A 23011-nucleotide genomic window follows, 5' to 3' on the forward strand; every position below is an offset into this window, starting at 1 on the left:
GGCCCTCCCTCCCTTTCCCTGCATAGCAACAGAATGCGTTGCTAGCCTGCAAGCGTTGACTCTGCAATAGCCTCCGAGGGAGCGGGTCTCAGTCCCAGATGGGCAACATGGCTCCTACATGTGTATGAGGCTTCAGAGTTTGTATTGGATTATTTATCTAGGCATTCTCATTAAATACTTTTCACAAATGCCAATAAATTCTCTCAGGGTTTTATGCCTATGTATCTTCTCACTGCTGATGGCCTTGCCTGAGAACTCCACAAGATTCAGGTTTATATAACGTTCCTTTTAACATTGACAAGTTTAGCATGAATAGGTGAGAAGTAGAAAGAAAAGGATTAAGATGAAATGGGGCTAGCACCAGGCCCCTAGACCAGGCATGGGCAAACTTGACCCTCCAGCTGTTGAGGAACTGTCAGAAGTCTGACAGCCACAGTCATTAATCATAAAGGCAAATGCATTGTGGGATTTGTAGTTCCTTAACAGCTGGAGGGCCAAGTTTGCCCATGGCTGCCCTAGACTCTCTCCAGGCCCTAGGCAACTGCCTAGATTTGCTTTGTGGATGATCCGAATAGTTTATTCATTTTTATAGCTTTGAAAGACACTTAGATAAAAAACATTCTTAAACTTTAATGATCCATGCACTTACAGGTTCTTATTCACTGTGCTACTCACCACAAACATAATTACAGTTTATTGTCCATTAACAATTAGCTGGTTCACTGTAAAAAGCAAATGAAGCAGAGAAGAGCAATAATATTAATTTCCAATATCTTATTCCTATCTCATTCATCATCTTTTTTGTTTGTTTGTTTTTTTAAGTAGATATTGCAGTAAGAAACATGCAATGAAATCTATATTTAATATTGTGTTTTGTACCATTATACATACATAGTACCCCCAGACCCCTATATCCTTGATGAGACCTGGACTGATGAAGGGTTTCATTTCTTTGGCGCAGGGTAAGTGGTCAGATTTTCAGAAAACACTGAAGCTTGGCTTAAAATGTACATTCTTCAATTCATAAAGTAACATATGCAGGGAAGCTAAGGATACATGATAAGCAAAGACCATGACATCTGCAAAGCTTGGAGAAGAGTAGGAAAGCAGTTGTTTTTCCTCCGATGCTGTAGGATTATCGTTATTTTCACTTTCCAGGTTAACTTTGAAGAGAAGGGCCATCATTTATTTGGTTTCCCAATTTTCCTGAATAAATAATTTCCACAGGGTTTCTTTACAAGTGGTTTAGCGTCCCCAGTTGATTTTTACATTCTCAGGGTGAAATGCTGCTCAGCTGTGTCATTTTACCAGCCGAAGATCCAAGGATGTAACGTAATGCAATTCATAGGTCCTTAGGAGAAGCATTATCCGGTTTCCATGACAGCAGCATCCTGTCAAAGAATTATTATAAAATCCTCTACCTGTTAGAGAAGTCGACAAGTTTGAGCCATCAAAGAGAGCAGCTGACCATTTCATCTTCCTTTTTATGGCTGTTCTTGACATACCTGTTTGGAAAAAAAAAAAAAAAAGATGAACATACCCATTCCTGGAATTACTTTGTTTTTTCTTAATAAAAGATCCTAACATATGGATCACAGAGATCACATTCAGTCATTTTTTATTTATTTAGTTAATAAAAACCAATATTTGTATACCTACTCAATAAAAAAATTAAATATCACAAACAAAAATGCACTTTTACTTTAGAGCTCCCCCTACTGCACTAACTGGCAAATCTTGTAAATACAAGGAAGACCTCCATAGGATGGGCTCACAGAGAACAGGGCATACAAACATACAGCCTGGAAATTTTGATTTTGTAGTATTAGTAATAGACATTTATGGCCTCTCTGCCTGTGTTCATCACAGCAGGTAACAAGCAGTGCACTAACCAGAGTGTAATACCCTGGAGTATGATCTCTCCGATCCCCAGAGCCCTCAGCAACTCCCTGCTCCCCACAGCAAAGTTCAGCAGCTAGAAGCGTGGATGGGTAAGTATGACTTGCCCCTCTTTCCTATGGTGATCAGCTCTCTCCTCTTCTCACTTGTACTGCCGGCCTCTTGTGTCGGCATTTATCGGGTCCTGGCTTGATTTCATCAGCACACAGATCCGGTAAATACTGACACTAGAGGCTGGCGGTACTAGTGTGAGAAGGAGTGGACCTCAGCAACAGGGAGTAGTAGGAATGTCTCAGCACCCTAGAGAAAAAGACAAAGAAGTCAAAAAAGGCTCCTTTTGCTAATTGGCTATTTGCAATTGGCACTGTTATTGGTCTGAGGAAGTGGGCTTAGACCCGTGAAACGCATTGCCTGTGCTAAATAAATATTTCTTTGTCTATACAAAGGTCTCGTCATTGTGGTAAGCCACCTAATTTTTTTTTGTTTTTATCTTGTTTTGAATCCAATTTTATTCACACTGCTCAGCAACAAAAAGTTGGGGGTGACTATTAGACTACCAATGATGGGGGGGGGGGGGTAAAACTAGACTACCAGGGAATTATAAAAGGGTAAAGGGCTACCACTAGACTACCAGGAAATGCTTAAAAGGGATGGGGATCACTAGAGTACCAGGGACTACCTTAAAGTAGAATGGGTGGACCACTAGACCCTTCAAAAAATATATGAAGGGTGGGAACCACTAGACCCTAGAAAATATAAGAGTAAGGGGGGGAACCACTAGTTCACCAGGACAAGCTGTAACAAAAGGAGGTGAATCATTACTTTAGCAATACCATTAAGCCACATCTTAATATTATTTATTTATTGTATTTATAAAGAGCCAACATATTACGCAGCGCTGGACATTAGTTTAGGTTACAGACAATATTTAGGGGTGACATACAGCAATAAGACAATACAGGAATACAAAAAAAAACAGATCACACAGCACAGTATGAGTATGAGGTAATGCTTAGTCAGTCACTGGATGGAGCATGGAGATTAGGCAAGTTAGGTTCACTCAGATGCATAGCATGGGTGCACAGTAATGGAGGTGCATGATCAGGTAGGACACAAAAGGAGGAGGACCCTGCCCAAAGGCTTACAATCTAGAGGGAGAGGTAGGGACACGAAAAGTAGGGGGCCAGAGTTCAGCTGTGGGTTTAGAGCACTTGTGAGGGATGGTAGGCTACAGTGAAAAGGTGAGTTTTGAGGGCCTTCTTGAAGATGTTGAAGGAGGGGGCTGCCCTAATGGGTGGAGGTAGGAAGTTCCATAGTGTTGGAGCAGCTCTTGAGGAGTCCTGGAAGCGTGCATGGGACTGGTTGATGAGGGGGGCTGTCAGGCAAAGTTCATTCGAGGAGCGAAGTGAGCGGCTAGGTGTGTACCTCTGAGTAAGATCGGAAATGTAGGTTGGACAGGTTTTGTGGACAGATTTGTAGGTCAGACACAGTATCTTGAATCTGATTCTGGACTGGATAGGAAGCCAGTGGAGGGATTCATGGAGGGGAGCCGCCCTGGTGGAGCGATGGGAGGAGTGGATAATTCTGGCTGCCGCATTCATGATGGACTGCAGTGGGGCTGTCCGGGTCACAGAGAGACCAGACAGAAGGGCATTGTAGTAGTCAAGGCGGGAAATTATGAGGGCATGGATGAGGAGTTTGGTGGTGGCAGAGGTCAGGAAAGCTTATAGCCCACCCACTTTTGAAACCACACCCACATAAAGCAACCAATTACGCTATCTATAGATTTTTCATTCCCTTTGTTTACTTTTAGACATGATTTGATTTTCATAGCAGTACTAGGAAGAAAAATCTACATAATGCAGGAAAATATACTGTACCTTTACATTGTAGCAGCAACTAAATGTAAGTTATATGTTAAAGTGGATGAATAGCCAAATTAAATTAATGTTTAATTTCTTCAGTGGCACTTTTTATTTGAAAATAATAATGGGTGAAAAAAAGAGAAATTGTATATTTTGTAAATTTTTTATTCTTTAAAATGCATAGGAAATGAAATAATCCCTGGGATGAAAAAGCACCCATTGAAAGTCAAGTTAGTCATGAAAAGAAAACTGATTTATCTCAAGTTTGACTGGATTTACTGCATGTTAGTTTCAGGTGGTCGATTCAGACACTACTGATACATAAAAGATCAACAGGAAGCCATGCAACTGGTATTGTTTAACCACCCTGGCGTTCTGATTAAATCGCCAGGGTGGCTGCGGGAGGGTTTTTTTTAAATAAAAAAAAAACTATTTCATGCAGCCAACTGAAAGTTGGCTGCATGAAAGCCCACTAGAGGGCGCTCCGGAGGCGTTCTTCCGATCGCCTCCGGCGCCTAGAATAAACAAGGAAGGCCGCAATGAGCGGCCTTCCTTGTTTTGCTTACATCGTCGCCATAGCGACGAGCGGAGTGACGTCATCGACGTCAGCCGACGTCCTGACGTCAGCCGCCTCCGATCCAGCCCTTAGCGCTGGCCGGAACTTTTTGTTCCGGCTACGCTGGGCTCAGGCGGCTGGGGGGACCCTCTTTCGCCGCTGCTCGCGGCGGATCGCCGCAGAGCGGCGGCGATCAGGCAGCACACGCGGCTGGCAAAGTGCCGGCTGCGTGTGCTGCTTTTTATTTGATGAAAATCGGCCCAGCAGGGCCTGAGCGGCAGCCTCCGGCGGTGTTGGACGAGCTGAGCTCGTCCAGACCGCTCAGGTGGTTAAGAGGATATAAATATGGCAGCCTCCATATCCGTCTACCTTCAGCTGTCCTTTAAATAAGGGTATATCTTAAACGTCTAAACTGCCCTAGTCGACAAGGGAAAAACAGATCTAGGTGTGAAGTGGTTACGTTTGTAATAAAACTATAATTTTTATATATTTTTCTTTGGAGCTGAATGCAATAACTAATAAAACAAATATGGTGGAAAACACCAAACATTCTAGTCAAGGGAAACTTGGATTCCTTCATAGAAAAAGCTCATTTTTTAATGAAATTATTCTTATGTACTGCAATTTTCATGTCTCTATAGTAAAACAAAGGTCATGTTTATCCTGCTTTCAGTATCACCCCATTTTGGCAGAAGCTATAATATATGCAGGGTGTCTAACACACAGAGAAGATTTGGCTTGTTTTGCTGTTGAGAAGGAAGATAAATAACCTTTAATAAAAGTATCCTGGATGGATAGCAGAGGAGGCCAAGAAACAATAGTGGTGTTGCTTACAAGTAGTATTTATTTTTTGTATACTTTTATGGCAGCTGTGCAGATGATTAGTGGACCAGGAGACTGGATGTTTCTGTAATTATCTGTATTTGTACTACTTTAGTCTTAACCTGCTGAGCGGTCTGGACGAGCTCAGCTCGTCCAACACCGCCAGAGGCTGCCGCTCAGGCCCTGCTGGGCCGATTTTTGTCAAATAAAAAGCAGCACACGCAGCCGGCACTTTGCCAGCCGCGTGTGCTGCCTGATCGCCGCCGCTCTGCGGCGATCCGCCGCGAGCAGCGGCGAAAGAGGGTCCCCCCAGCCGCCTGAGCCCAGCGTAGCCGGAACAAAAAGTTCCGGCCAGCGCTAAGGGCTGGATCGGAGGCGGCTGACGTCAGGACGTCGGCTGACGTCGATGACGTCACTCCACTCGTCGCTATGGCGACGATGTAAGCAAAACAAGGAAGGCCGCTCATTGCGGCCTTCCTTGTTTATTCTGGGCGCCGGAGGCGATCGGAAGAACGCCTCCGGAGCGCCCTCTAGTGGGCTTTCATGCAGCCAACTTTCAGTTGGCTGCATGAAATAGTTTTTTTTTAATTTAAAAAAAACCCTCCCGCAGCCACCCTGGCGATTTAATCAGAACGCCAGGGTGGTTAACATCAATGGCAATTTCTGCTTAAAGTCCAGGGTTTCAGTTTCCAGAATAATTAGCACATCTGTTCTGCTTTCCCCACACAGGCTAAATAATGCACACCTGGCATAATTACTTAAATCCAAATACCTTTTCACCTCAGGTTTTCAAAAACAGTGTAAACTAATGTTATGAGGATGCCCTTGTTGTTTTAGCATTGGACAGCTGAGAATGTGACCCCTTTCCTCCTCCGTCACTCCACTGACTTTTTCCTGTGTGGTGTAAGACTCTTTTACCTTTAGCTGCTATAAGGTTACATGCTTGCAAGTCTGTCCACATTCAACCTTGCAGGGATTTTCGAATTAGTGACCAATTGGTTAAGCCTCCTACACACACCTGAATTTAGTCGGCCAGGCGGCGGATAACGACCGCCTTAACCACTTGATGACTCAGCCTTTACCCCCCCCCCCCTTCCTTAAGGACCAGCGTGTTTTTTTATGATCTGTGCTAGGTGGGCTCTGCAGCCCCCAGCACAGATCAGGTTGCAGGCAGAGCGATCAAATCGCCCCCCCTTTTTCCCCCCTATGGGGATGATGTGCAGGGGGGTCTGATCGCTCCTGCTTGCCTGGGTGTTGCGGGGGGGGGGGCACCTCAAAGCCCCCCTCCATGGCAAAATTCCCCCCTCCCTCTCTTCCCTCTCACCCCTGGTGATCGGGGCTGCACAGGATGCTATCCGTCCTGTGCAGTCTGTGACAGGCTGTCATCTGTCACATGGCGGCGATCCCCGGCCGCTGATTGGCCGGGGATCGCCGATCTGCCTTACGGCGCTGCTGTGGCAGCAGCGCCATTCAATGTAAACAAAGGAGGCAAACGTCTCCTGCATTTACATTTAGTCTGCGAGCCGCGATCAGCGGCTCGCAGGATATTCACGGAAACCCGTTCCGTGATCTAACAGGAAACGGCCGCTTGCGCGAGCGGCCTTTCCTGATTAATTAGGGAGGCACCTGGCGACGCAGATGTGCGTCACTGGTCCTCCAGCTACCACTTTGCCGCCGCACGGTATGAGTGTGCGGTCGGCAAGTGGTTAAAAGGCAATCAGGTGTGTATATAGTACCTGTCGACCCCTGACACCCAACCCGCAAGTGATCCGCCAGATGGATCTGCTCAACCTCAGTGACGCCGAGCCCCACACCGATCTATTGTTTTCTGTCGCTCCCCTGCCCGCTGCATTACACCATGCATGCGCCGCTTGTTGCCTCCCCCCCCCCCGCATAGCAACACAATGCGTCGTCAACTACACAGCTGACATGCGTTTGTGCAGTCCAGCCCAGCGACGTCACCCAAGGAATTAGGTGCTGATCCCCAATGGGTGACATGCGTTGGCAGTGTGTACGAGCCCTAAGTGGAAAAAAGACACTGTACACACACATACAATCACTTTTTCAACTGATCCTTCATTGTCAAAAACAGTGGCATAGCTAAGGAGTTTTTGGGCACCTGTGCAAGTTTTACATTGGGCCCCACAAGCATTCTATGCATAACAATTTACAGTATATGGCGCAACAAAATCTGCCAAGGACAAACACAGTATGATAGAGCTGTAAGCAGAGAACGGGGCAGTTATTCATGATTAACATTACCAGCATAGCACTATTGAAGAGCTAATACTGTGGTTGAGGCCTAGTGGGCCACTCTGGTCCAAGGGCCCTGGTGTGTAACCTCTGCATCCCCTATTGCTATGCCACTGGTCAGCAAGTTATAGGCTCTTGTATATATCAATCAGTCAGCTGTGCATGAATATGGTGCAAGATCTGCAAAACTGTCCCAAACTACAAATACTGTACGCATAGTTAAAAGAACTCTATCTAGTAGTATATAGCTGCCTAACATCATTTAGCCAACAGGCATGCCGGATCGCTAAACAACAGCCAAGGACAATCACTTCTGCTCAGTTGATGATCTGTTCATTTCGACTTATTTGTTGATCAGGAGCATATATTGCCTGTGTTCCAGGCCTAAATCCACCAATAAAGCTATTCATGTGCAGGCCAGGATAGTTCAGCCCTATTTCTAAGGATATTGTTACAGACAAATTAGATAAGGGGGGAGGAGTTTTCTTTGGCCTGCTTATATTAAAAGCTATAGAAAAACTAATTAGTGTCAGAGATACATTTCTACAGTCAGTTTCAGATCAGTTTGCAGGCTGATCAACCTTCAGTTTTGATAAATAAATATAATTTTATTGAACCGGAGGAAAATTGGTGCAACATGTCCACCCGACTGATGCTATGACCGATTTCTGGCCAAAATCATTTGAAACGATGGATCAGACATGTTGGAAAATCTTGGTCTCAAGTGCTTGATCAGGTTGGGTGCGTTATGATAACAACATTTGATATTGCGATGACCGGCGTACCCGACGGACCCTCGGCCAGTGTACCTCCAAGTTTATAGTGTCCCCCGGTTCCTGTGTGCAGTGTTTTAAAGTCTTACCACTCCGCTGGCACGATTCCTGGCCTCCTCTGCCATCACTGCTACGTCTGCCTTTGCTGCGACCGCCTGTACCATGTGGCATCACTTCTGGTGCCACATAGTACAGGCCCACGTGGTAAAGGCGGACACAGGTGGTGACGGCGGTGGGGAGGCCAGGAATTGAGGTGAGAATTGAGCATCAGGGGGTCATTTTTATACTTGGGGGCCTGCCAGGCAGTGCAGTGGATGTCAGGCAACAGATCCCTCTCTGATCAGATTAAATCAGTGAGAGATCTGTCTCATATTCTGTATGGGCACTTTTAAAGACAACAACACATTGCATGATTCACAAAGCTTTTCTCCTGTTTTCATGTTTTCACCTTATCTATGTTACATTTTAAGCTCCCAAAGAGCAAATATAATATAATATAATTAACCTTTTGGGGATCGCATAATGTAAATCCTACGCTGCACTTGTGGCTGCCTAAGGCTCAACACACACCATACAATCTTGGTTGTTCAATCTTACCACTTTCATGTAGTATAAGAGCTTATCCAATAATTAATTCAAAGTATTTTCAATCTGTTGGCCCTTATACTACATAGATTTGGTAAATCTGTACAACCAAGATTGTATGGTGTGTGTTGAGCTTTAGCCTGATGCGGCGTAGGATTTACGTCACCTGCCATTTCCGCTCCAGGCGCGATCGTGCGCACCCGAAAGGGAAGATTAAGCTGTCATATGACAGATGACATCTCCCCTCAGTGATCAGGAGCCATTGGCGGATCGTAGTGATCACTGTTGGCAGCGACGGTCTGAGGGGAAGAAGAGGACAGGGACTCACCCTCCTGACGTTCCCCCGGCGATCGTCTCTCCCCTCCGCTCTGGCCAGCATCCCCACCCACTCTGCGTTAAGTGTCGGGTCCCAGCTTAATGACGTCATCAAGCCGCGACTTGGAACTTAGCGACAGAGCGGAGGGGGCTAGAGCTGATCATCGCTGGAGCCTGGGAAGTGAGTAAAGGCTGCTGGCAATACTGGGGACACCTGGCCACACTGGGGACACCATTCTCAGCTAGCCATGCTAGGGATCCAGCTGACTTCCTCTCATAGTGACTGTATAAGTAGGGGTTAACAGTCACTTCTAAACATATGTGGGTGGGAAGCAAGGCTTGTAAACAGAGAAGATTCATCAAAAAGAAATGTCTGTTTATTACAAAGTTCCCAAAGCAATGTCAATGACCCTTTCAACATTTTGGCAAGCTTTGAGAGTATTGTAATAGTGCTTGGAAACATGTGCTGCAAAGGCTCACTCACCAACAATAAGAATTTAACAAGAAGAGTCAGATAAATTGTGACCTGTCGAAATAAGGGAGGGGGTCATTCCATGCAGAGAAGAAAACTGCATCCTGCACCAACAACAATGAGATCTTCATGCATACATTTGCATTGCTAAGTTAAGACCCTCTCTAACTGTTCAGTTTGGCAACTTTACTAGCATGATGTCATATGGCCTGTAAAACTACATAAATGCATCAAGATTGATCATGGTGTTAGGTTATCGATATAAAGATACGTAATTACGATAACATTGGCTGCAGGATGAAGGCATTCCTATCAGCCCTGGGGTATGATCCGTCTAGCTTCGATCAATAGCAGCTCCCTACAACTATATACTGTAGAATACCACAAAAATATCCATCGCTTTGTTATGGCAATGCAATCTTCCTCTTGCCTTTGATGGTCAGCAGTTTAAAGGACAACTATGGAGACTGCCATATTTATTTCCTTTTAAACAATACCAGTTGCATGGCAGCCCTGCTGATCTACTTGACTGCAGTAGTGTCTGAATAACACCAGAAACCAGCATGCAGCTAATTTTATGAGGTCTGACAATAATGTCAGAAACACCTGATCTGCTGCATGCTTGTTCAGGGATTATGGCTATAAGTATTATAGGCAGAGGATCAGCAGGGCTTTTAGGCAACTGGTATTGCTTAAAATGAAATAAATATGCCAGCCTCCATATCCCTCTTGCTTCAGTTGTCCTTTAAAGGATACCCGAACTGAAATGTGACATAATGAGATAGACATGTATATGTACAGTGCCTAGCACACAAATAACTATGCTGTGTTCCTTTTTTTCTTTCTCTGCCTGAAAGAGTTAAATATAAGGTATGCAAGTGGCTGACTCAGTCCTGACTCAAACAGGAAATGACTACAGTGTGACCCTCACTGATAAGAAATTCCAACTATAAAACACTTTCCTAGCAGAAAATGGCTTCTGAGAGCAAGAAAGAGGTAAAAAAGGGGAATTTCTTATCAGTGAGGGTCACACTGTAGTCACTTCCTGTCTGAGTCAGGACTGAGTCAGCCACTTAAATACCTGATATTTAACTCTTTCAGGCAGAGAAAGAAAAAAAGGAACACAGCATAGTTATTTGTGTGCTAGGCACTGTACATATACATGTATATCTCATTATGTCACATTTCAGTTCGGGTATCCTTTAAGTTAAAGTGAAATTACAGTCATGCATAAAATACAATAAACATTTGTTCCCTGTTGTTATCCTGTTTATTCAAGAAGGGAAAAAATCAGAACCAGGAAACTATAGACCTGTATGCTTAACATCATTTTTTCATCTGTTTGAAGGTATCCTAAGGGATGCTTTACAAAATTGTGTAGCGCAAAATAATTGTATTTCTGTTCGACAGCAAGATTTTACTAAAGACGGATCCTGTCTCACAAACATGCTCAGCTTTTATGAAGTTATGAATGAAAATTTAGATCTTGGGAAAGCAATAGATGTAGTATACTTGGACTTTGCATAGGCTTTTGACACTGTTCCCCACAATAGCCTGGTGCAGAAGCTGAGGATACAGGGACTAGGAGAAAATGTATGTGTGTGGAGAGAGAACTGGCTAAGGGATAGAAGGTGAAGAGTGGTGGTAAACAGAACATACTTAAAATGTGACACTGTTAGCAGTGGGGTACCACAACAGTCAGTATTTGGTCCAATTCTTTTCAATGTATTTATGTGTGTGGATAGAGAACTGGTTAAGGGATAGAAGGTAAAGAGAGGTGGTAAACAGAACATACTTAAAATGTGACAGTGGGGTACCACAAGGATCAGTATTTGGTCCAATTCTTTTCAATGTATTTATTAATTATTAGTAGTAATTATTATTATTAGTAGACAGAATACAGAGTAATGTAACCATCCTTGCAGATAATACAAAATTATGCAGAATTATCAACACTAAGACAGAAAGTGACATATTACAATTATGCTAAAAATGCGGGAAAGGAGAGGTGTTGTGGTCACACACAATGGCACTTACTCTTACAATTTCTCCTAGGAGATAATTTTTATCTTCTATATAAAACGACTTTTCCGCACTCTGCAATTGGAAATGTACCCAAAAAAAGTATTCTCGAAATGATAGGCTAGGCAGTGATGGGTGTTATGTTGAAATGGGACTTGCGTATCATTCAGTGCCAAGTTGCAGCGTATTCTAAGTTGGTAGTGACCAAAAGATTCTAGTGACAGTCAGGTAGCGATTGTGAGCAAGTTGGCGCTGGGCCTCTTGAATGACACAGTCGTGTGTATCTCCAATACTGATTGCCTGATGAAGCGGGCTCTTGACCCGTGTAACGCATTGCATGCCTGGAGAGTTTATAATAAATTTTATTATTATTAATGTATAACGACTCATTGGCTGGTCATTATACACCTGAGGGTGGTAACCACCGACCCCCCTCCTTTTAAACGGATTTTAACCACTTCAGGACCACAGTCTTTTCGCCCCTTAAGGACCAGAGCCTTTTTCTCCATTCAGACCACTGCAGCTTTCACGGTTTAATGCTCGGTCATACAACCTACCACCTAAATGAATTTTACCTCCTTTTCTTGTCACTAATACAGCTTTCTTTTGATGCTATTTGATTGCTCCTGCGAGTTTTACTTTTTATTATATTCATCAAAAAAGACATGAATTTTGGCAAAAAAATGATTTTTTTAACTTTCTGTGCTGACATTTTTCAAATAAAGTAAAATTTCTGTATACATGCAGCGCGAAAAATGTGGACAAACATGTTTTTGATAAAAAAAAAACCATTCAGTGTATATTTATTGGTTTAGGTAAAAGTTATAGCGTTTACAAACTATGGTGCCAAAAGTGAATTTTCCCATTTTCAAGCATCTCTGACTTTTCTGCGCACCTGTCAGGTTTCATGAGGGGCTAAAATTCCAGGATAGTACAAATACCCCCCAAATGACCCCATTTTGGAAAGAAGACATCCCAAAGTATTCAGTGAGAGGCATGGTGAGTTCATAGAAGATTTTATTTTTTGTCACAAGTTAGCGGAAAATGACACTTTCTGACAAAAAAAAGAAAAAAAAAAAGTTTCCATTTCTTCTAACTTGCAACAAAAAAAAATGAAATCTGCCACGGACTCACTATGCTCCTCTCTGAATACCTTGAAGTGTCTACTTTCCAAAATGGGGTCATTTGTGGGGTGTGTTCACTGTCCTGGCATTTTGGGGGGTGCCTAATTGTAAGCACCCCTGTAAAGCCTAAAGATGCTCATTGGACTTTTGGCCCCTTAGCGCAGTTAGGCTGCAAAAAAGTGCCACACATGTGGTATTGCCGTACTCAGGAGAAGTAGTATAATGTGTTTTGGGGTGTATTTTTACACATACCCATGCTGGGTGGGAGAAATATCTCCATAAATGACAATTGTTTTATTTTTTTTACACACAATTGTCTATTTATAGAGATATTTCTGCCACTCAGCATGGGTATGTGGAAAAATACACCCCAAAACACATTATACTACTTCTCCTGAGTACGGCGATACCACATGTGTGGCACTTTTTTGCACCCTAACTGCGCTAAGGGGCCCAAAGTTCAATGAGTACCTTTAGGATTTCACAGGTCATTTTGAGAAATTTCGTTTCAAGACTACTCCTCGCGGTTTAGGGCCCCTAAAATGCCAGGACAGTATAGGAACCCCACAAATTACCCCATTTTAGAAAGAAGACACCCCAAGGTATTCCGTTAGGAGGATGGTGAGTTCATAGAAGATTTTTTTTTTTTGTCACAAGTTAGCGGAAATTGATTTTAATTGTTTTTTTTCACAAAGTGTCATTTTCCGCTAACTTATGACAAAAAATAAAATCTTCTATGAACTCACCATACTCCTAACGGAATACCTTGGGGTGTCTTCTTTCTAAAATGGGGTCATTTGTGGGGTTCCTATACTGCCCTGGCATTTTAGGGGCCCTAAACCGTGAGGAGTAGTCTTGAAACCAAATGTCGCAAAATGACCTGTGAAATCCTAAAGGTACTCATTGGACTTTGGGCCTCTTAGCGCACTTAGGGTGCAAAAAAGTGCCACACATGTGGTACCGCCGTACTCAGGAGAAGTAGTATAATGTGTTTTGGGGTGTATTTTTACACATACCCATGCTGGGTGGGAGAAATATCTCTGTAAATGACAATTGTTTGATTTTTTTTTACACACAATTGTCCTTTTACAGAGAGATTTCTCCCACCCAGCATGGGTATGTGTAAAAATACACCCCAAAACACAATATACTACTTCTTCTGAGTACGGCGATACCACATGTGTGACACTTTTTTGCAACCTAGGTGCGCTAAGGGGCCTAACGTCCTATTCACAGGTCATTTTGAGGCCTTTGGATTCTAGACTACTGCTCACGGTTTAGGGCCCCTTAAATGCCAGGGCAGTATAGGAACCCCACAAGTGACCCCATTTTAGAAAGAAGACACCCCAAGGTATTCTGTTTGGAGTATGGTGAGTTCATAGAAGATTTTTTTTTTGTCACAAGTTAGCGGAAAATGACACTTTGTGAAAAAAAAAACAATACATATCAATTTCCGCTAACTTGTGACAAAAAATAAAATCTTCTATGAACTCATCATACACCTAACAGAATACCTTGGGGTGTCTTCTTTCTAAAATGGGGTCACTTGTGGGGTTCCTATACTGCCCTGGCATTTTACGGGCCCAAAACTGTGAGTAGTCTGGAAACCAAATTTCTCAAAATGACTGATCAGGGGTATAAGCATCTGCAAATTTTGATGACAGGTGGTCTATGAGGGGGCAAATTTTGTGGAACCGGTCATAAGCAGGGTGGCCTCTTAGATGACAGGATGTTTTGGGCCTGATCTGATGGATAGGAGTGCTAGGGGGTGACAGGAGGTGATTGATGGGTGTCTCAGGGGGCGGTTAGAGGGGAAAATAGATGCAATCAATGCACTGGGGAGGTGATCGGAAGGGGGTCTGAGGGGGACCTGAGGGTTTGGCCGAGTGATCAGGAGCCCACACGGGGCAAATTAGGGCCTGATCTGATGGGTAGGTGTGCTAGGGGGTGACAGGAGGTGATTGATGGGTGTCTCAAGGTGTGATTAGAGGGGGGAAATAGATGCAAGCAATGCACTAGCGAGGTGATCAGGGCTGGGGTCTGAGGACGTTCTGAGGTGTGGGCGGGTGATTGGGTGCCCGCAAGGGGCAGATTAGGGTCTAATCTGATGGGTAACCGTGACAGGTGGTGATAGGGGGTGATTGATGGGTAATTAGTGGGTGTTTAGAGGAGAGAAGAGATGTAAACACTGCACTTGGGAGGTGATCTGATGTCGGATCTGCGGGCGATCTATTGGTGTGGGTGGGTGATCAGATTGCCCGCAAGGGGCAGGTTAGGGGTTGATTGATGGGTGGCAGTGACAGGGGGTGATTGATGGGTGGCAGTGACAGGGGGTGATTGATAGGTGATTGACAGGTGATCAGTGGGTTATTACAGGGAATAACAGATGTAAATATTGCACTGGCGAATTGATAAAGGGGGGTCTGAGGGCAATCTGAGCGTGTGGGCGGGTGATTGGGTGCCCGCAAGGGGTAGATTAGGGTCTAATCTGATGGGTAACAGTGACAGGTGGTGATAGGGGGTGATTGATAGGTGATTGATGGGTAATTAGTGGGTGTTTAGAGGAGAGAATAGATGTAAACAATGGATTTGGGAGGTGATCTGATGTCGGATCTGCGGGCGATCTATTGGTGTGGGTGGGTGATCAGATTGCCCGCAAGGGGCAGGTTAGGGGCTGATTGATGGGTAGCAGAGACAGGGGGTGATTGACTGGTGATTGACGGGTGATTGACGGGTGATTGACAGGTGATCAGGGGGGATAGATGCATACAGTACACGGGGGGAGGGGTCTGGGGGGGGGGTCTGGGGAGAATCTCAGGGGTGGGGGGGTGATCAGGAGGGGGCAGTGGGCAGGGGGGGGATAAAAAAAAAATAGCGTTGACAGATAGTGACAGGGAGTGATTGATGGGTGATTAGGGGGGTGACTGGGTGCAAACAGTGGTCTGGGGGGTGGGCAGGGGGGGGTCTGAGGGGTGCTGTGGGCGATCAGGGGGCAGGGGGGGGAAATCAGTGTGCTTGGGTGCAGACTAGGGTGGCTGCAGCCTGCCCTGGTGGTCCCTCGGACACTGGGACCACCAGGGCAGGAGGCAGCCAGTATAATAGGCTTTGTATACATTACAAAGCCTATTATACTATTTCCATGCGGCGATCCGGGTGCTAGTAACCCGCCGGCGCTTCCGAACGGCCGGCGGGTTACTACGAGCGGTGGGCGGAGCCAGTCCCCGGCGGCTGATCGCGTCACGAATGACGCGATCGCCGCATAGCCACCCACGCAGCCGCCCCCGCCGATGGGCGTATTGCGGTCGTTTGGGCCCGGACTTTGCCGCCGCCCATCGGCTGGGGGCGGTCCTCAAGTGGTTAAATCATTTTATTCTAAATTGGCGCCTCTGTTACTATCGGTTATCTAGTAATACATAGTGAGTGAAGGGTAGTAAGCAGTGCGTAACAAACAAGTAAAAGGTGCTAAGTTTTAGTCAATGCCAGATAGTAGTAGGTGCCAAGTATCTCTGGCTGCCAAGTTGCAGTAGGTGCTTAGTACTAGTGGGTGTCAAGTTTCACTCAATGTCAAGTTCCAATGGGATCTAAGTTTCACTGGAAGCATAGCTGCAGCAGGGTCCAATGAGCATTAGGTGCTAAAAAAATAGTGGGCCCCAAGTAGCACTGTGTATTAAGCTGCAGTGGGTGCAAAGTTGCAATGGGTGACAAGTTGCAGTGAGTGGCAAGTTGCAATTGGTGTAAAGTTTTATTGGGTGTCAAATTGCAGTGGGTGTCAAGTTGCAGTGGCTTTTATGTTACAGGGGTTGCCAAGCTGCAGTTAAGAAAAACAAAAATTTGCTTTCCTAAAACAGAAAGAATTTGCGATAATTCAGGTTGGAGTGAGCTCGAGATGTCTCCCAGAGCACCACTGCTGAATATATGCAAATTAACCATTGTACCCTTAGAAGCTAAACACACCTCCAGAACCGCTGGAATGCAATGATGTGTCAGCTTGTTAAATTGTACAGAGCCATAATAATCCAACATGCATACAGACTGTTTCAGATTGTTTGATCCTCATCAGTGCATGGCATGGCTTGCTGGATAGTCTGTACCTCTCGGTTTACAAGCCCTACTCCATAGAGCCAAATTAATCCATGCCATGCACTGATGAGGATCAAACAATCCGAAACAGTCTGTATGCATGTTGGATTATTATGGCTCTGTACAATTTAACAAGCTGACACATCATTGCATTCCAGCGGTTCTGGAGGTGTGTTTAGCTTCTAAGGGTACAATGGTTAATTTGCATATATTCAGCAGTGGTGCTCTGAGAGACATCTCGAGCTCACTCCAACCTGAATTATCGCAAATTCTTTCTGTTTTAGGAAAGCAAATTTTTGTTTTTCTTAACATCTTAGTAAGGGGGCTTTTAGGACCATTGTAGTCCCTTACACACTCCAATGAGTTCTGGGTCACCATGAGCTTGCTGGTTAGTCTGTACCTCTCGGTTTACAAGCCCTACTCCATAGAGCCAAATTAATCCATGCCATGCACTGATGAGGATCAAACAATCCGAAACAGTCTGTATGCATGTTGGATTATTATGGCTCTGTACAATTTAACAAGCTGACACATCCTTGCATTCCAGCGGTTCTGGAGGTGTGTTTAGCTTCTAAGGGTACAATGGTTAATTTGCATATATTCAGCAGTGGTGCTCTGGGAGACATCTCGAGCTCACTCCAACCTGAATTATCGCAAATTCTTTCTGTTTTAGGAAAGCAAATTTTTCTTTTTCTTAACATCTTAGTAAGGGGGCTTTTAGGACCATTGTAGTCCCTTACACACTCCAATGAGTTCTGGGTCACCATGAGCTTGCTGGTTAGTCTGTACCTCTCGGTTTACAAGCCCTACTCCATAGAGCCAAATTAATCCATGCCATGCACTGATGAGGATCAAACAACCCGAAACAGTCTGTATGCATGTTGGATTATTATGGCTCTGTACAATTTAACAAGCTGACACATCATTGCATTCCAGCGGTTCTAGAGGTGTGTTTAGCTTCTAAGGGTACAATGGTTAATTTGCATATATTCAGCAGTGGTGCTCTGGGAGACATCTCGAGCTCACTCCAACCTGAATTATCGCAAATTCTTTCTGTTTTAGGAAAGCAAATTTTTGTTTTTCTTAACATCTTAGTAAGGGGGCTTTTAGGACCATTGTAGTCCCTTACACACTCCAATGAGTTCTGGGTCACCATGAGCTTGCTGGTTAGTCTGTACCAAGCTGCAGTTGGGGCACAGTTGTAGTGGGTACTAAGCTGCAGTGGGTGCTAAGTTGCAGTGGATGCAGCAGTGCTGATGGGTTAACAGTCCTAGATGCAGATGCAGAGGAGAGCAAAAGAGGGCAAGTTCTCTTCTTCAGCTCCTCCTTCCACCTGTTGGTCTACTCCTTTTAATGGCAACCTGCTTCTGATTGCAAGGAGTGAGGCTTCTTCACAGAGCCATGTCACACCCTCCTCTCTGCTGCAAACCAATCACATAGCCTGTTTACAGTGCACTGTAGTGCAGCAGGAAACTTGGCCTGGAGAGCCCTGGTCTCCTGCATCTCAAAGGGTACAAGACACAAGAGGAGGGGAACCAAATCACACCTCTTACATCTGGTGGAGCCTCAGGCAAGGGCCTGTTTATAACTCACTGTAAACAGCCCATGCAGCCACACCCACACCCATTACTTCTCATATTCACGTGTCCAGGTGTCTGAATTACAATTTTTATTTGTCTTTATACAATAAATCTTTAGATAGCAGTCAGGAAACTATCCTGCTGTACCGAGCTACCTCCAGTCTTGGGTGGTAATCTTTTGTATATGCTATAAAGTATATGAAGTAAATCAAATGTCAAATTCTGTGTATAGAAAAGACGTGAAAGAACTGTTGCCAAAAATTACAATTCAACCATCAAGCATTGCTTCTGTTACATCATGCATGAGGCGGGACCTCAAAACCATTGTAATTTAAATGAAAAACAGATACAATGACTTTACATGCAGTAGGTCATTTGCAGTTTTAAATTTCAAATTAATGAAAATCAACGTTTGAAATGTTTTCTTTTGCCCTTAAATAATGTATGAGAAATGAAACAACTGGTGGACTGTTATGTAATGATTAAAGGAAACCTATAATGAGAGGGGTATGGAGGCTGCCATCTTCATTCATTTTGTTTGTTTATTTGTTTTCTAAAATAAATGTGAAGGCAAAAAAAAGTTACATACTTACCTACGGACAGGGAAGGTGCTGGATCCTATAGAGCTTTCCCTGTCTTTTCTTGCTCAACTTGTTCCAGCGTTGGTCACCCCTGTTTTGTGTACTTGACTAATTGGCATGCCCAGTACAAAGCCACCAATGTTTAGAAACGCTCGGGTACACCATTGCTTCGGATGCCTCCCGAGGTGGCAAATTAAACGGGGGTGATGGCTCTGAAACGAGGGGTACAAGTGAAGACAGGGAAGGTGCTATAGGATTCAGAGCCTTCCCTGACCCTAGGTAAGTATCTAACTTTTTTTTTTGCCTTTACATTTACTTTTATGCAATTTGCCTGGTTGTCAGAATGATCCCCTTCCCATGCAGCTTCTGAAACTTGGGATAAGTATGCAGATGTGGTGTTCTGACATCACTCATTATATATCTGTCTGTCTGCATGCTTGTTCCAGTTTATGGGCATAGCAATCACCGCTGCAACTTCTGCTATCACATGGGGGCCCAAAGTGCAGCCAATTAGCAAAAAAAAACAAAAAACTCCCTGTTTATTTACAAAAACCGTGTGCAGGAGTATGTGTATTTTTTTCCTGCTTTCAGATGCTGCTTACAAGTAGAACACTCTCTGCTGCCACTTACCAGCTCCCGATTATGTGACCTGCATGGGGACCAAGGGGACCCCATGCTACAATTTTTTCAGGGGAGCCCTATCAAGTCTAGTTACTCCCCTGTTCCAGTTAATCAGATACTGCTGAAACACACTGAAGCCAAGAGTTATGCATGACAGCTAAGTAACTGGCATGTGTTAAAATGAACTAAAGATGATGGCCTCTATATTTTATTACAGAAAATCCCATTTGGAAAATTTTGCAACATAGTGCTATTGTCTACTATCCAGTTATAACAGATTAACAGACTATTTAGATGTCAGGAAAGGGATTTAACTTAAAAAAAATCCCACAGTGACTCACCTTGCCAGCAGTGAAGATACCGGCATCTCTGATAAACTTAAAGTGGATCCGAGATGAAAAACTAACTATAAGAAATAACTTGTCTATATAGCTGATCTAAAGTTTAGATACTGTAAATACTCGAATACAAGTCGACCTCGTGTATAAGTCGACTCCAATATTTAATCCTCTTAAGCTGGAATTGTTTATTGACTCAAGTATAAGTCTACCCAGCAAAGTTAATGGCTGCACTTGGGGCTCAGGAGGGGCTAATTACTGCACTGCATACAGTATTGCAGCCATTAACCCCACCTGTCCCTTAAAGGACTTACGAGCTGAAATTAAAAAAAAAAGTTAATTACCTTAGTGCACTATTAGAGCTCTGTGTAGACGATCTGTGCCTCCCTTGTAGTTTCCAGACCCTCTGTTATCTTAATCCTTTTATCATTACAGGCCCCGACCCAGCCCAGGGTCGCCTTATCTCTGGGCTCTACAATCGCCGCTTTAAAATCCCTCTGCCTGCTTAGCTCAAAGAGACGGCTGGCTTGACGTGAAATCAGTCATGTGGGCGGTCATGTGGTGACGCCCACATGATTTATGACTCAGTGTACGGAGTGACGATGGGCTGCGATCCTACGCAGCAACGTCTCTTTGAGCTAAGCAGGCAGAGGGATTTTAAAGCAGCGATTGTAGTGCACAGAGATAAGGCGACCCTGGGCTGGGTCGGGGCCTGTAATGATAAGAGGATTAAGATAACAGAGGGTCTGGAAACTACAAGGGAGGCACAGATCGTCTACACAGAGCTCTAATAGTGCACTAAGGTAATTAACTTTTTTTTTTTATTTTAGCTCGTAAGTCCTTTAAGTGCAGCCAATACCTTCCTCCAGGGCCCCAAGTGCTGAAATGATTCCCTTTTATGCTGCCCAGTATTTCCCCCCTGCCCCTTTCCTTGATAATTGTTGTGGCCAGTAGCCAGGACTTTCAGATCAATTTTTTCTTGGCATTTCTTTTCCTGGGTAAATTGCTGCAAATGGGAGTGTCACTATTAGTACACACATTAGTCTGTGATCAGTGTCGACCCCTATACTTTTATGAAGCGAATCAGACCTAAATTTCTAGACTTATACTTGAGTATATACAGTAGTTTACACAGCAAATCTAGCTGCAAACAGCTTCAACATTTTATAATTATTTATTCCTGTGATACAATAAGAGCAGCCATTTTATGTTTGTCCCATTACACACAAGCAAGCATCTCCAGCCCTCAGCCTGTGAAAACTTAACTCCCCTCCTTCCCTCTGCCTCTTAAATTTCTGGCTAGTAACACCTCCTCCTCCTGTCCAGACTGAGCTCCCATAAGCCCTTGCTACATGGATCTCAAAGTGCCAAGGCACTGGAGAAGCTGTGGTCGAGGCTTGTTTAGTTTATAGGGAATTATAGTATTAACAAAAACAAAAAAAGTATTTGGCTTGAGGAATGCCCAATAAACTATATGAAAGGAACACAATTATGCAATGAGTAAAAGTTTATCTTGGATCCTCTTTAATGTAAATCAGGGTGACGTAAGATTTTTCAATGGTCAAACACAAAACAAAGACTTTATAAATTAGTACAAAATAGACAATTTTATTAATTGTTACATACAGTAAAGTTCCTCTTTAAAGTGTACCTGTTGGGAAAAAAGTGCTAAAAATTAGATACCTCTGTATAATCCTGAGGCATCCCCCATCCCCTTTGAACTCACTGTTTCAGGCGTTTCAAAATTACGTGTTTGCTTCACGGTTAGGCAAAACCAGCCTTGCACAACCAAAGCAGCAGGGTCACGGGAATGCTATTCCTCATGCAGTGCGCATATCTCCAGTCTATGACATCCTTACCAAACATGCCCATGACTGTGCATTGCTCATCAACTATCTGCTCACATTAATGGTTACTGCAGGGAATACTCTTTTATAACTATGTACTGTATTTAATATGAAACATCTTTCTTTACACAGCGCTGCAGGCACTGTGACTCCTTTTAATAAAGCTCAATTGTACAGTGACCACTGAATGTAATGTCACCATGGGACAGTCTTTGGCACACTCAGCACTGTATACACTCCGAAGCTCCACCCAGCAGTGGCGGCGCTGCCCCGGGGCACACTGGGGCACTGCCCTCCCCTCCCCCGGGAATCATTGGGCCCCTAACTCAGTAACATACAGTTAACTGTTTCCAGGCTCCAGCTGCATACAGTGAACAGGATAGGGTCTGTAAAAAAACTCTCCATGTCAACATGAGTCTATGTAGGCATTAAGTAAACCAAGGGTCTTATCTATTTGCCACAAATGCCTCACAATCCTTGAATTATCCTTTGTAATCATTGTAACTGGATGACACTTAAATTTGTAAAAAAAAAAAAAAAAAAAAAAAAAAAAATCTCTTTACTACCTTCTAATTGTATACTCTAACATTGTCAGTCAACAGGAGTCTGAAGAAGGGTCACTGTTTTTCTTTTAAATTAGCCAATAAATGGTATTATCCTTATTCCAAAATTCCTGCCTGTACCATATAAGCTCTAGTCTGCAGCAATGCTTAGCTACTAAGATAAGGAATTACACACACAGTGTATCCCTCCTGCTTCTTCCCTCTCCCCTGAGTCAACAGATACAGGATAGGGTCTGGAATGATTTGTCTGTGATCTTTCTACACAGGAGCAGCTTATTAGAAAGTAAGGCTTAAAGCATGCCAACTAGTCAAGTATATCTGTAGGTAATGTTTCTTCAATAATAGCACCATCATTTGGGCAATCTGCTCTGTTCAGCCTTTGTGCCCCCCAAAAAAATTTGAAGCTGGAGCTGACACTGCCACCCAGTATATAATAAAGAGAGGACCAGCACCGCTCAGATGTATTTCTCCGCTACATCTGAGCGGTGCCGGTCCACTCTTTGTTTTTGGACTTGGTACTCCCCAGGAGGCACTGGGGTTTTTGGACCAGGGCACGCTCCAACAGTTGGCCAATCGGTGCTGCCTTCCATTTGCAATACCCAGTATATAATAGACATTACCACTACAGAGTGTAAACAAATGGACAGAGCCAGCAGCAAAGGACAGAACACAAACTGCTGTTGTAACATAGAGCAGCAGCTATTCATACAAAGAC

The 23011-nt window shown here is 44.0% G+C and overlaps 1 protein-coding gene across 1 annotated transcript in view; it reads right to left on the reverse strand.

The window, feature by feature from the left end:
* Positions 1–615: 615 nt before the first annotated feature.
* The window catches only part of LOC137545741 (twist-related protein 2-like), an 88407-nt gene continuing 66011 nt past the window's right edge, over positions 616–23011 (reverse strand). The window contains exon 2 of the mRNA XM_068267310.1: positions 616–1505. The gene's annotated coding sequence lies outside the window, so the exon portion shown is untranslated. The remainder of the gene's footprint in view (positions 1506–23011) is intronic.

Source organism: Hyperolius riggenbachi, chromosome 2 (genome assembly GCF_040937935.1).
Source record: "Hyperolius riggenbachi isolate aHypRig1 chromosome 2, aHypRig1.pri, whole genome shotgun sequence".
NCBI lineage: Eukaryota > Metazoa > Chordata > Amphibia > Anura > Hyperoliidae > Hyperolius > Hyperolius riggenbachi.